The sequence below is a fragment of the Cottoperca gobio genome, chromosome 17 (assembly GCF_900634415.1).
Source record: "Cottoperca gobio chromosome 17, fCotGob3.1, whole genome shotgun sequence".
Taxonomy (NCBI): domain Eukaryota; kingdom Metazoa; phylum Chordata; class Actinopteri; order Perciformes; family Bovichtidae; genus Cottoperca; species Cottoperca gobio.
In genome coordinates, this window is record NC_041371.1 from 19901947 (window position 1) to 19915090 (window position 13144).

The 13144-nt window shown below is 42.2% G+C and overlaps 1 protein-coding gene across 6 annotated transcripts in view; it reads right to left on the reverse strand.

Annotated features, from left to right (window-relative positions):
• Positions 1-13144, reverse strand: part of dab1b (DAB adaptor protein 1b) — a 103999-nt gene that overhangs the window by 31814 nt on the left and 59041 nt on the right. For 5 of the 6 annotated variants that reach the window (XM_029452853.1, XM_029452854.1, XM_029452852.1 and 2 more), the window contains one exon: positions 13045-13123. The exons of the other annotated variant lie outside the window; for it this stretch is intronic. The gene's annotated coding sequence lies outside the window, so the exon portion shown is untranslated. The remainder of the gene's footprint in view (positions 1-13044; positions 13124-13144) is intronic. 6 annotated transcript variants of the gene reach the window in all.

Below are 13144 nucleotides of genomic sequence, written 5' to 3' on the forward strand. Positions count from 1 at the left end.
AGAAGAGCGAGGAGATTGTGTGTGTGTGTGTGTGTGTGTGTGTGTGTGAGTGAGGGGGGTGGTCTCTTCAAGTCTGAGACATGACATAAATGAACAAATACACTCGCGCTTGCACAGCAGAGGTCTCAAGATGCAAATATTAATGGGGTTTATTTTGAAAGTTTGCATTTCTTAGGCTGCTTCTGCCTGTATAACAGACATATTCAGGCTAATAATATGTCACTAGCTCCCCATGGTGACGGTAAACAATAGCATGAAAACAAGATGCATATCCTTTTCTTTTAATTCATCTAATTCCACCATACAGCGGGTCAGAAACAGAGCCGGCGTGAGACTCCTGGACCCCCTTTAGAACAGTTAATTGGTGGATCTGTCTCTCCAAAACACCTCCTCTGATGTTACTGTGTGGCTTCCCACAGGAGTCTTTAATTCACTGTTGATTTGGTTTGTTGTTGTGCTGTGTCTCAGCGTCTGAACAGTGTGTTAAAGCAGGCTATTTACCACGTTCGGTGGGAGAGAGAGAGAGAGAACTGGGCAGGCTCCAGAAAGGCCTGGACAAACACCATGTTACCTCACAGCCAATCTTTTCTCCTTCGGTCTCCGTTTCCTCTCTTTTTGATTTGCTCTGTATTTATCATTTATAATCTCCACAGCCTGTTTTTACTCTTTCAATTTCATTTCCAACTCTTTTTTTCTCTCTCTCCCTCCCACCCCTGCCCTCTTTTTGGTTGTATCCCTCTCTTCCAACACAATGCCTTTTTGTGAAAAGAGGTTGAAGCATGTGTTATTTCGCTGCCACCCCCACCCCTGCCTTCTTTTGTGAGTTGCAAAAGAACTGTGGATACCTTGGTTGGGTCATTATTTCATGCGGAGAGTAATTAATGAGACAATTAGGGTGTTCTCCCTCCCTCTGTGTTCCCTCTGAACTAAATAAATAGCCAAAAGGTGTCCTCTTTAATTGCACATGGGTCATGGATATAATTAAGAAACGCGAGCAGCCTCTTTATGAAACTCAGCTGTGAATAACTGTTTCACTGTTTGTTGTTCTGACTGTGTTCATGTCTTAAAAGACACACATTTGCTTCAGCACCACTGTGGACAGGCAACGTGACTATCAAACACAGCGGGGATCCAGAGTAGCCGAGATTAAAGTTGCCATGATCAAAACCGCCGAGCACGAAAACATTACCTGCAGTCTGCGAGACAGCTTTAAAGAAGCTGAAGGGAAACACTGGACTGCCACTTCAAAACAGGAAACCTTTTTGATTTCCTACTTACTGTCACACTGTCTCATTGATGTAGTCGTGATGTGACATACATCACACTCACAATGTGGAGGAGTTTCACTCAATGTAAATGAGAAAGTATATTTTGGACTCACGGACATTAAACTTATGTTTTTATTTCCTAATTACCGTTATTATACCGTCATTTTGAGCCTACTAAGGGACTGCATGGAAATGAATAACTGAAGGGTTACGTATTTCTTTCTTTTTTTCAGCCTTGAGCATAGAGCTGCCACACACACCTGGTGTATTTAAACACCGACAGCAGTAATAACTGGAACGTTCGTAGCTATTGGCTGGAGTGTTTGATGGGGGGTGACCAGTATTGTGGCGATATTTAGAGAGCAGGGGGGCTGATATATAATGCCGATATGTATATTTGGACAAAGTAAAGCTTTAGTGCACTTAACAGCATTTCTCAGCAAATAGCAGCATCTTCTTGTTTCTGAGAGACATTTTAATTATAAACTATGTTAGTGTGCTGGCCTTCCCTGGCATTCAGTGGAGCACAATAATACATATATAATCGGTATTGGCCGAAACCGATTATCTCAAAATGGCAATAATGAGTCTACCAATAGTGTTTGCAATTTACTGAATATTGTGAAAATTATTGTTCCATTGACATAATGGAGGTTTATAGGCTACACACAGTCTTGTTTAGCTCTGGTGTCTCTACCAACTCCTGAGGGACAAGTGTCTCTTTAGCAGCTCAATGCTCCACCATGTTCACCAGCTCATCGCTAACTGTGTGCGTCTGCTGTTTGCTGCTGAGCAGGTACAGAGGCTGCACAAACAATAGTAAGAGCGGTGAGCGAGTAAGAGAGTTGGGGGTTGGACAGCGAAACAATGAGCTGAAAGTCACTATAAAGCTCTGTAAAGCCGAGCTGCAGACTCATTACTACACCCTTTTAAGTTTTTATGATTTAACAAATTGCACCAATTTGTTACACCACTGTTACACTATTTTATAAAAGGGAAGATGTTGCATTTTTTCCCCCATGTCAAGCGGAGGGTCCATTGAAAATGTTAAAGCTGTCGCGGGTCTTGCTTTTTTAACGTCAGAACCATAAGATTCAGCCGCCTGCCGCAAAACAATCATTTTCAAACATGTTTGTGTATAACAGGGAACCTTCTTTGGTAACTTAGTTGTCAAGGTTGCACACAATTCAGATGTTACAAATCCCCCATCTATCGTTTCTTCCGCTATGAAAACTCACTCTGCTGCGTCTGGCAGGAAAACGCCTGAGAGGAAATACAGGAGTGACTGACATTACATACACAGGAAAGTTAGCATAATGTAACATTTCTTGCTGTAATAATGCAGACAGGTTATTTACTTTTCTTTCATGACTACTAGTTTCTTGCAGGCAGCTGTAGGAGCTATTTAAAGCACAGAAATAATACTTTCCCTCCATATAAATGAAACTACAACTCTTGCTAACATCCCAATTAGTGGTATTTTGCAGTAATGTGATTTAGTTTTTGCTGCTACTCTTTAGATATCACACTTTCCACAAAGTACTTTTAACTATTTCTTCTTTTCTCTTGAGGTGCCTTTGTTGTAGCGCAACTTCTCCCTCTGCGAAGTAACAGGTATCTCGTAAAAAAACGTACTTGAGGAGAAGCTTGCTTACACACACGCACGCATAGTTATATTAATATTTCCAAAACATTTAGTTGTAAATAGCAGGCATTCCCAGCAGTACAATGTGCAGTGCCTCTCAGAGGCTGTGAGTCGGGGGTACCGCTCGTAGTTAGTGATTTCAAAGTGTCGGACAAACCCTTTTCCCAGCTGTGATAGGCTCGCTAGCGTCGGGGTTAGCTGTTCTCTTCTCACGATGTCTAGCTTTTCTTGAAAAGTTCGTCTTGAAAATGGCGTTGTAATTAAATCTGCGACCAAATCGACCTCTTCTCCTCCTTCAGCCATTGTGGGTTGAAAAAGAACAGCTTGTAGAAATCTACACAAATTAGCTCGTTCAAAGTTGCTAGCTCTGCATAGCTCTGCCTCTCAATAGTGCGTATCCAATCAAAAGACGTGGCCGTGCTGACGTTATCGTACGCCTGCTAGCTGGCCCCGGTGTCGCCAACTCGAAATTTGATTGGTTAACGCCACAGTTTTGTCTCCATTCACTTTAAGCTACAGGCGCCCGCCCTGTTGCTTCTGAAGGCCTCAGGGCAGATTTCTTGGACCCTGGCAACACATCATGGCTGAAATATGATTGGATAAAAGCTCTAACATAAAGGCCAGCCCTCCAAATCTCCATCTGAGGCTGGAAGCAGCGCAACCAAGAGGAAAGCTATGAAATGAAGAGAATAGACTATGGGGAATAATTTAATACATATTTGTGGAAAACATATATACAAATTAAATGTATATTCTGATAATGTTTAGGCCAGAAGAGAAGGCCTTGCTGGCCCTGACGGCCCACCACTACACACACACACACACACACACACACACACACACACACATAAACTGTCTATTCCCCTGACTACAGTACCGTATGTGCGGGTGTAATTAGTGAATCTCCTACCACACCTCAAACGTCGCTCATTAATCTCTCATGAGTGATTAGGCTGCTGCGACGTATGGAACCACGGGAGGTGTGAAACCGGGTGTGAAACTGTTGTCATCTCATATGTTATCGCACTCGGGAGACCGGGAGGATTAAACCACGCCAGGCACAGCCCATTGGCAGCTAATCATGCCGCTAATGATAAGTGAAATATTCGACTGCCTCTCATTACAATGGCCTCGCAAGGTCAAGATCTCACTCTGATCGCGAAACACACACACACACACACACACACACACACACACACACACACACACACACACACACACACACACACACACACACACACACACACACACAAGCGGTGCCCCTGTTGTCTGTCTCTGAGGAACTGTTTCTTCAGTCGCTCCTGTTGTTTTAGTATAAACCCAGAGCAGAGGCCGGGTACAAGCCTAAGTGAAGCCTTCTGAATATGACACTTGATGTCTGATTAGAGCAAAACATCAGGGTTGCCTCCGACTGCGATGCTCTGATGAAGTGATGTAAAGGGTCTCGTCAGAAGACGTCATGCTGATCCGCTGTTGCTGTGCCAGATGCTTGTCGCTCGCTGCAGCGCCGCATCAGAAATACAGTATGGAATCTGTTCCCTGCGGGCGCCACTACAAGACAGAGCTCCATTTAATTAGTACGAAAGGTACAAAGATACAAATGAGAGCTACTGCAATTACTCATCCTGGGCGGAGGAAATCAAATGTCAGCAGCCATTAAAAGTGAAACATTCATTCTACATTTTTACTTAAATGTCAGATTCTATAGCGTGGTTGATTGTCACAGAGGTAAATACGGCCTTCTGTGGTCCTTTTTCTTATAATACAATGAATAAATTAAGCATAATAAAGCATTAGCAAACCAAATCCACCTCCATAAAGGTCAAACTAAGGGTCAGCTCCCTTTAGAGTTAGTTCTGACTTTAGCTATTTTACCAATCGGTGGAAGCGAACATCAGCAGTGAAGCACCACAGCTTCACTGTGTGGCAATAATAATAATAATAATAAGTAAGAATTATATTTATAGCACAGCCACCACAACCCTAAAACAACAAACACATCCAACAAATCAAACAAAGTTAATGCCAAAGATAAGTAAACTGAAGTAATAAGGACGTCTCGTAGTCGACCTGTAATATTATCTAATCCTGAGGCTCTGTTTTGTAGAGCGGCTGACATCTAGTTTCATGGACTTCATTATTTCATTATTTCACTTTATGTTTTGCTTATTTGGAGAGTATACATGAATAACAGTGAGAGCCACCGGGTGCTCAACAGGGGGCCTGTTCTTGCCCAGAGCCCCCAGCAGGTCAGTCAGGATTCATTCTTCTTCACTTTGGTTTATTTTCTGGATACATTGTATTTAACAGATGTAGCTGCTGCGCTAATTAACGTTGAATGAAGCATTTTCCGAAATGTGAGACATGATATTATTTGGGTTTTAGGAGCTCTCTTTGGACATTTGGAATATGTGTTTTGTTATAATAATATAGTAATATGTTTTTTCCTCAGTTCCTCACAAACCAACTGGAAGGAGAAATGCACTGCTTTGAAAAATGATGAAGAGTTATATCAACAGGTTTTTGTGTATAAGCAAGTATCACAACGCCGACCTTTGGAAGAAGGAGGTTTGCGTGGTCGAAGAAGCACGTCAACGGGAATATAAGCAGAATATTTATTTTTGTTAGCCATGTAAAACAGCTTAGTTGGAATATTGTCTTTTTCAGATATGTTATCATGTAAAGGTAATCATCGTCGATGATATTTAGCAGATATGTTCTGTACGGACATTCATTACAAACATGTTAGAAATGTTTCCTGATTATGTTGAAAATGTAACTCATGCGTCATTACATTTCTCTCAAAACATATTCTGTTTCCAAGTATTTTTTAGGACTGTGCGTTTGTAGCCAGAGGATGTTTTTGGATTCCAGAAAATGCTACTAAACCGTCTTCTTTTACACTATTTATGTTTCCCTACATCTCTACAGTGTAGTAACTGAAAGATGCGTTAAATATTCAAAGATAATTGACTTTCCTGCTTCGCCTTTTCCATGTTGGCCACATGAAAGTGATGCCAACAGACAACCTACTGGCCTAATCTAATTCATTATACGCTCAGTTGCCAGTTTATTTGGAAGACAAAGCTAAAACTAATGCGCTCTAATACAACAGTCCACAATATATTCCACCGTCATGAAGGTTGTAATGTAAGTTTTTGTTGAAACTGTTTTAGAGAGGTGTTGATGCAACTGTATGGTTAGTTCAGAGGTTGAATTGTTTTGTATTAGTTTCTTTTATATCCAACTACAGCCCCCAAAAATGACCATAAAGTTAAAGCAACACTTACTTAAAACGGTTTGATTGAAGAGATGCTCGGGCTGTGTGCGAGTGAATACACTTTTGCTGTCATTTAATGTTTGATTACTCAGAACTGTAAATGATCCAAACAGGGGGGAATGCACTGCGCTCAACAAGAATACATGAAAAACATGAATCAGGGGATATGAAATCACACATGAGAATTGAGTTTGATAGCTCCTCTAGGCTGAACTAAACATCTCAATTACCTCCGGGGGGTTGAATAAGCACCACAGTAAGGAGCTGTGGCAGACACAATATTTAAATTAACCATCAGTAGAAGAAAAACCCCACTAAGCTTATATTTGATTACAGATTTCATTTAACACAAATGCATCTCAGCTACTGTAGTGGCTGTGGCTGCCGGGAAGCCCGCCACACTATTATAATCATCAGCCACATATGGAGCTGCTGTCCCGCCTGTGGGGAATAGGGTTGTAGAACGGGCCAACGGGATGAAACCTAAAGGACCTCACTACTCAGAGGTGATGAATGCTCGGCTGCTTATGGAGCCTCTTGTAGTGCATCTGTGAGAGCAGATGAATGGGGAGGAGAGGACTGATGAATTGGGTCACACGAACGTAGCGTTTCTGGGTAATGCGGTGAAAACGCTGGAGGAGTGCAGTTGGGTGGCTGCACGTGCCTACAACTGGGGCAGAGCCGCTCCGAATTGACTCGATTTCCTTTCTCTGGCTCCTCTCGCACTCTTGGCATTATTGAAAAGTTACGCTTTTAAATTTGCAAAAACACGCTTCGCCTTTTGCATTTCTCGAATTCATTCGAGAAATTACACAAAATGAATATGGACCCAAATAATAACAGCCTTTCATGGTTGATACTGCTTTATGACCTTCTTTTGGTTTTGCTGCTATTGACAATTTGTAGACATGAACCAATTACAGGCTGATGCATATCTGTAGGAGAACAGCACTCCTAAGTATTGCTAATGCAAACTGTATAAGACAGATATTGACATTTGACTTGTTATCAGCCAGACACCAGACTCCTACTGACCAGAATTACATTATAAACGGTATGGGATTTATTTATTTTCAATTGTGCAGTAACATATTTCTTGAAAATTTGAACATAAATGTGTTTATTATTATATGTTTTTAACTGAACATCGGGGAATGCTTAAAACAATTGTTTTACACCTTGGTTTCAGGTGTTTGTTCCTCTGTTAATGATGTCATAACACTGGACAAATAAAAAAACAAGTTCTTATCCTTTTTCTCTGAATTAATTGTCTCCCTCTAAAGGTTACATCTGTGTATTTTATGTCATTTCTTTTAGCTTCCTGTTTAAGGTTTTTGATGACTCATCCAGCATTTGGTGTCAGATACATTTATCCAATCACATGGGATTTGGGATGACCAGCTTACCTACAGTATCCCATTATGCACTGTAAAAGTACACTTGAGCTTTTAGATATCCATCTACATCTACTGTAGCAGTATCATGGATTAGAGGTGTTTGGTTTAATTTTTGATTTCTCTCTCATCCTCCACCTGCGGATGTAACAATGCAGGCGAGGGAGGTGCGGATGGAGGCCAACAGTCCTCTGCAGCTCCGTATAACTCCACATTCAACGAACCAATCAAATACCTGAAAGATTTGATTTTTATTTATTTCACTCGGCCTTTAAAAAAGTAACTGAACGGAAATATTTGAATGTCAGTGAAACGTATAGCTGTGGCATCTTTGATAACAAATTAGACCTTTAAAGAATGTATAAATGTCAATCATCAACACACGTATCACATGCCAGCTTTCATGTTTGGACAGAGAGTGTATATGCCACATCGTATTACATCACAAATGCGCTTGGCGTGTTCATTGCCCCAAGACAGCTCTCTGCTCTAACCTAATTTCATTAATTGTAGGTTGTGGAAGAGTTTGATTGGGCGGTGGAGGCGCGGAGGAAGGGGAGAGGGGGTCTTTTACCTTGGCACAGATAAGAAGACAAACTAGATTTGAGGGCGGATAGATCTTGTCGGCAGCACACGCCGCCTCTTGGCAAGAAAGGCAAAGTCGATATTGAGCGGGGGGGGGGGGGCCTTTCTTACCTCCGAAGATTTACAGTATGTGGAGCTCCACAGCCCCATACTTCAGTAGATGGATGAGCATTTCATTCGGAGCCAACTGGCGCAACTTGAGTTGAGCTGAAGGTCATTGTGACTCATTTCCAGCTCGGAAGCTGGGTGTCTGGAGACAGAGCTGCTAAACCTCTACTACCGACATGTTTTAATAGTACAAAGAAGACCGGAGCAGACTGTTGCAACACACTTGTACAGGCTGTACAGTGCCAGAGACAGTTGATAGTACAGTAGTAGGGAGTGGGTACAGATTGCCGTAGAACCGCGAGGCATATGGCAGGGCGCCCCATGCATCCCAGCTAATTGAGTCCTAATGAATCACTGGTTTGGCATGCTACACGTCCCTTGTGATGGCTGGTGTCATTGACGCATTGAAGATGCCCAGTCCTCTGGAAGTGAAGCGGGCAGTGACTGCTGTTCCGGCTGAACGTGGGAGGCAGGCCGACGCTGCTGTCTTCACACTGAACACTTCACTCACTCACCAGATGTTACAGGTCAAGGCACAAGGATTACTAGCTACCCGGCTCAACACAATGGAAATAATTGTGTGATGGGCTGGCAATTCACTGGCCCATTTGATTCTAGTAACACTCTGTATAGTGGTGGGGTCGCAGCCTCATTGTCAACTCAACACAGCCAGTGCTATGAGGGACATTACTGTGGGAAAACACTTGGAGTCAATGGTGCCTGACTGCTGTTTTGGCACAATTTACATATATATCTATCATTGACTCAATTACATATGAATTGGAAACAATAATTAAGCTTTGACCGCCATTAGCAAAAATGACTATTATTCCTCGGATGACTTATTGTTTTTTCTCATTTCAACATATAAGTCAATATTAATAACTAGAGTTTCCTGATATGGTTTGATGCTTTTGTAAGCAGAATGGCCCCATTTTACTCGCATGATGTCTAAATGGATATTGGAAAGAATTGTATGAATTCATATGTAACAAGATATGAATTGAAATAGTTGCGATTTAGAGCTTTATTATAATGGCGAGGGGGGGGACCAAGATAATATCTTCTATTCCATTCTATAAAAGTGTGAGCCTATTTCCAAATGTATTACTGAAACAGGTCCAGCCAAAACATATTGGAAAGGAAGTCCTGATTTAAACATTTTCCAATTTCAGGTTGTGTATGTTGCACATCCTCTTATTCATGTCAGTGAGAGACTGAGTACTACGTGAGGATTGTTTCCATTGTATTGCCCTGTGTGAGGTCTGTCCAAACTACATATTGTATTCTTTGCAGGATGTTTCTCCTGGAAGATGTTTGAGTGATAGACTGATAAAATTGACACCACTGTCACGCTGTTACACTAAATATGAAGCTGGAGCAAACGGAGATCTTATCTTAGCATAAAGACTGGAAACGGGAGGAAACAGCTCGTCTGGCCTCAGTCCAAAGGTAACAAAATCTGCCTACCAGCACCTCTAAAACTCACTAATTAATACTTTATATGCATTGTTTAATCTGTACTAAAATTAAAGTGTAAAAACAACTGGGTTTTAGTCAGTGACATGCTAGACTATTTCTTGGCCAGGACCAGTCGCAAGGCAAGATATAATTTGGCACATAAAACAGCACACTGTTGTTTTTACACTTTGATTTTTAAAAGGATCTTCTTATCTAACACTTGTCAAGAAAGCGAATCAAAGTATTTCCCAAAACTACTCTTTTAAAGATCCCATGAGGGAGTTCTGAGCTTGTAGCTCGAGTCTTTGCTCCTGATACATTTGGTTGCCACCACCCTCCCGTTGCACTCTCAACTTCAGATGCACCTGTCATGTTGATTAAACTCTCAATGGAGCATGTGCATCATTCAGCATCCTGCATGCACCGCTATCTGAGCAATCCTCCCCTTTTGTTCAACGGAGGCAAACCAGATCACCTCTGACCTGCCTCTGCCAGGGGCCACATCTCCATTAATGAGTAGACTAGATGTGATAAGGCCACCAGCAACATGAGAACTCTGTAACAATCTTGCTAGCTCATTAAAAACTACTTTTATAAAAGATTTAGGCCACTCCAGCAATCGTGTGTCTAATGCTGAAACACTACTCATGTCGGCGTAACCTCCCGTTCGTTAGATGCATTACCTCAGAGCACTCGGGAAATCTTAAGGGAGTTCAAGTTGAGGTAATGCCACTGCAATATGAAGAGAAACAACACATGTGATAACACGGTAGGCTTTCATCAAGACAAAAGGGAGGAGGTAACACTAAGGCAAATGGGCGAGACAAGCCCAACACAGCAGCACAAATATAGTCCCTGCGTTTTTGTGATTTAGCTGCGAGAACAGGAAGATAATAAATAACCCAACCACTCTTACCATTTTATAATACTTGCAAAAGGGGAAAAGGCATTGTGGTCTTAATCGGATAAGATATAGCTCACATACGCACCCGCTGCTTTCGCTGTCAAGAACTAAATTAAGTGTCTTGATTCCACTGGGAGACCCAACAAAGAAGCCCATACTGGAGAAGCTAATGCTCTCTAGTGTTTTGTTCAGCTCCATCTTAAGCCCTACAACTCACACTGGGCTGCAAAGAACTGTCTTGGGATGACAACTGGAAATTGTACCGTGTGTGTGTGTGTGTGTGTGTGTGTGTGTGTGTGTGTAATACATGTGTCCTACAATCGAGCCAGTGAGTGCAGCTTAGGATCTGTTGCAGAACATCCTCTGTAAGGAGATTATTATAGGCAGTTTGGACGATTGGCAGAAGTCGGCGATGAACTTTGTCACCAATGTCAAAACGCTAACGCCGACCTTTGCTTACATCCCGATGAGCCACAACACAAATACGACTTTTGGTCATTTGACCCATGCAATTTTTCCAGCAGCTCGTTTTATAGCTGCTAGATGTTTTGTTACTGATTTTCCACAGCAATAGTCAAGACCATTCTCCATTGAGGCCTGCTCTTACATGAGCACTCGAGCAGAAAACACAGGGCATCCTGATAGACATATGGTCCAGTACTGAATTGTGCATTTGAACTGGTCATGTTGGCTCATATTCAGCTTTACCCAAAGGGGATTTGAGTTCTGAAGGGTTAAAATAATTGGAAATCATGAAAGGAAGGGGTTAAACACTCCACTAGTAGCATCTTATGAAGATAACTTAAAGGGTCTCATTTCTCAATTCAGAGCATTAATATAGCAGCAAACAACTACTTGCTTTGTAAAGATAACGTGGAGTAATAAGTCGCTCTCTCTCTCTCTGTGTTTTAATCTGAGCTTCTCTGTGCTTTGTTTATGTAGCCGTGTATGTTAGCGCATGTGAGACCCTGTGTGTGGCTAGCTAATGGCCTCCGCTCTGCACTGGGTTTATACGGTGGTTACGGCTGATAACACTGTCCTGACCCATGGCATTTTCGCAAAAGCTTTAAGCCGTCCTCTGGTTCCCCCCCCAGGTTAACACTGTTAGCTCTGTCAGCACTGTCAACGTTGTTTGCACTGTTAGCACAGTTAGCTTCTAGCCACCTGCTGAGCAGTTTCCACGTTGAGTGCTGTGTAGAGGCAATCCCTCAATCATAGATATGCTCTGAATTTAGAATGAAAAAAAGACTTGGACTAGGAAATGGTTTCATATTAATTTAACAACAAGCATCTCTTTTTTCAATAATAAAAAATATATAAACAAGAATCAAATTAGATAATTATGAATGATAATAGTGCTGACTGGCTCCTAATACTTAAAGTCAATGTGGTTTTATAGAACCACAAATCTAAACACACTATAAAAAGTTGAATACAAGTGAATTCTACGCAAAATTAAAATTAAAACAAGAGACCCATTGGCCAATGAAATCCATCCATCCATCTCTCATCGGGAACATCTAAATGTAGGCGCAACAACTGCACGCCCTGACGCAGTTCAGACCCCCCACCCCCCATCACGATAGACACAATTAGCAGGATGTTCTTCACCCCCACAGTGACCCATGGACGTGAATGAAGACCAGAGCACACTCTTCATCAGGCCTATGCGCTGATTTGAGGCAGACTTCGGCTCAGCGCGGGCAGCCTGGTGCCGCTGCGCTGCGCGCTCACACCCGTCCATCCACAGGTTCTCATCCCCCGGTGCAGCCCGCTGAGCATTTTCTAACCGTTTCTGAGCACCGATCAATACATTTATCATCATATGCGTCATCATCCGCTCAGCATCAGCCGGTTTACACGCAGTCCATTGAAGATGACTTACTGCTGTTGCAGCAGGACATCTCTTCATTTGAATATTTGTGGAGGGAGGGAGGGGAGAACAGACGTGGCTGGAAAAGCTCAAAGCTTTTGCAGATACTTGACATCTTATAAAGCACCATAACCTACATATGGAAGTCATGTATCGAAATCATTTAAAAAACGAGATATCCATTTCCAATTTGTGCGCAATTTAATATGGGACAGCAGCTTATTTGACAGCCTACCGGCGTTTACGCTTTAAAGGACTCTACATTCGAATTCACCAGGCAACCATCGAAAAGCATTCTCACGAGCTCATCTCTGATGTCATTTTGTTTCATTTTCATCACATATGTGACTGTTTCTCAGTCATCCATAGCGGACTGCTCCGCAACCCATTTTCATTCCGCGGCCAACGCATCCTATCCATAAATCTTGACATGTCGCGGAGCTGCTTCGCATCCTTAAACAGCTCAGACACTTTCACAGCTTTTTAAAACACTCCCGTTAATAGAGAAGCTCAGAACTGCACTCACCTTTTCTCAGTGGTTGCTTCTCTGGAGTGTCCCATTTATGCGTTTTAATCCACATCTGTGTTCCGTTCATTTGAGCGCTCTATTCTTCCCCCAATGAGAG